This window comes from Asterias amurensis, chromosome 20 (genome assembly GCF_032118995.1).
Source record: "Asterias amurensis chromosome 20, ASM3211899v1".
Lineage (NCBI taxonomy): Eukaryota > Metazoa > Echinodermata > Asteroidea > Forcipulatida > Asteriidae > Asterias > Asterias amurensis.
Genome location: NC_092667.1, coordinates 12,768,032 through 12,770,373, shown reverse-complemented (window position 1 = coordinate 12,770,373; position 2,342 = coordinate 12,768,032).

The window sequence follows — 2,342 nt, the reverse complement described above, 5'->3', positions numbered from 1 at the left end:
TAAAAACACGAGGAAATTTGGGAAATTGAAAGCACAGCCAATCTCTATTCAATTGGGAAAAAACCAATACGCTTAAATCACACAACGTTTTAACGGTTTGGAGATATCAATACTCGTCTACTGAAGATAGCAAGCACACATCGGGTGTTAATTCCCGTCCGCGGGTTGTTGATCCAGCATCACCGTCTCTTAATCTGTATTCCATTTCTCGGGTGTCCGTGAGAGTAGTGGCTGGTGTTAATATCCTAACAATCTAGCTTAAGGTTCGAGGGCACGGGATATAAGGTGGATCAAATGGTTCGGGATAGAACACATTTAACCGTAATGCGAGATGAATTTAAAGGGTATGGACGGAGGACGTCGCTAAAAGACTAAGCGAGGCCTGGCATATTATTTTTCCAGATTGTTTGTTGAGGGTGAGCGTATTTTCTTTTGGTGGGATTAAATCGACGAAGGACTTGATATCGTTGTCCATTCTAAAACAAAAACTAACGGGGATCTTCGAGACTTTGACAATATTAGGTTTCTTAAAGGCAGTGGACACTATTGGTAATTACTCAAAATAATTATTAGCATAACAACCTTTCTTGGTGACGAGTAATGGGGAGAGGTTGATGGTATAAAACATTATGAGAAACGGCTCCCTCTGAAGTGCCATAGTATTTTGAGAAAGAAGTAATTTTCCACGAATTTGATTTCGAGACCTCAGATTTAGAACTTTAGGTCTCGAAATCAACCGTCTAAACGCACACAACTTCGAAAGACAATGGTGTTTTTTCTTTCATTATTATCTCGCAACTTTGATGACCGATTGAGCTCAAATTTTCACAGTTTAGTTATGTTATGCTTATGTTGAGATATAACAACTGTGAAGGCTAGTCTTTGACAATTACCAATAGTGTCCACTGCCTTTAAAGGTGTGCTAAGTACAACGTGAAAAGTGGTTGGCCAGAGCATTTATATTTACTATATCGGTTAAACGCACTGGACACTATCTGTAAATACTCAAAATAGTTTCAGCATAATAACTTACTTGGTAAAGATCAATTGAGACATGTTGATCGTATAAAACAACGTGAGAAACGGCTCCCTCTGAAGTAACATATAGTTTTGAAAAGGAGGTAATTTCTCGCTCAATTTATTGGAACACACCAGGTCTGAACCTTTATTATTGGGCAGCATCTGAAAGCCCACACATTACCTTGTGCAAGAGGTTGTTTTTTTTTCTTAAACTATTATCTCGCAACTTCGATGACCAATATTGAGTTCAAATTTCCACAGATTTGTTCGTGCATAATGTTCGGATACACCAAGTGATAATACTGGTCTTCGACAATTACCAAAGGTGGCCAGTGCCTTTAAATCAACTCGACTGAATCGCTACATAATGTATGAAGGAAAGAGGCATCCCCGCTATATAATTAACAATCTGAGTGCAGTTTCTTAAGGGCCAAGATTTAATTCATCTAGATTACTCAACGAATGATTAATTTGTAACGCCAGTATGAAGCGATTGACATGGACACTTGCTGCCCTTGCCCTATTCAACTGAGTATAATATACAACCTGAAAACTCATCTCAACAACATTTTCCTTATATACTTTTAAAAAAGAACACCATGTTTTGTTGAACCTGTGTTGCCGCGCCACGTTCGGTCAGACTTTATGCTACATTGACGTTTTAATAGTAAGAGTCCTTTTTTATGCGAATGGATTCCACTGACGGTCTCGCACTGATCTGGTGTCTTTACTGATGAATCTCCTAAACTAAACACACCAACCCAATGTTTAAATCACCGAATAAGTTGTTTTACTCCGGTGAACAAGTATGCCTCCCTAATTCCATACTCAGATCTTGCATACCATTGGTGTACAGACAGGACACCTTTGGTAATAATAATTGTCAAAGACCAAACCATATTTGCACTTTTGTTGGCATGCAAATTACAATTATTACTCATCAGTGCATGTGTGTCAGAACGCAAAATACTCCTTAGAGGTTGCGGGCTCAGATCCCACCTGAGTAAAATGCCTGTTATTATTATTTTTTTTTTTCACAGAACTCGGGAAAATACTGGGTACATGTATGCAACACGCATCGGTGTATTTATGGGTAAAACCGAATTTAATATAAAATGCTCTTCTTTATCCCAGATGCAAATTTAACATCTAGGCCAATGACCGAATAAATATCAGGGTTACCTTTAAGATCAATAAGCTGAAACCCCGGTTGCACAGAGTGGTGCGTTAATTGAGTGTGTTCACATGACATAATTAAACTCTCAAGGTTAGGTGAATTGCCCGAAGATTAAACGCAATACTTCTATCACAGCGTTGATTTT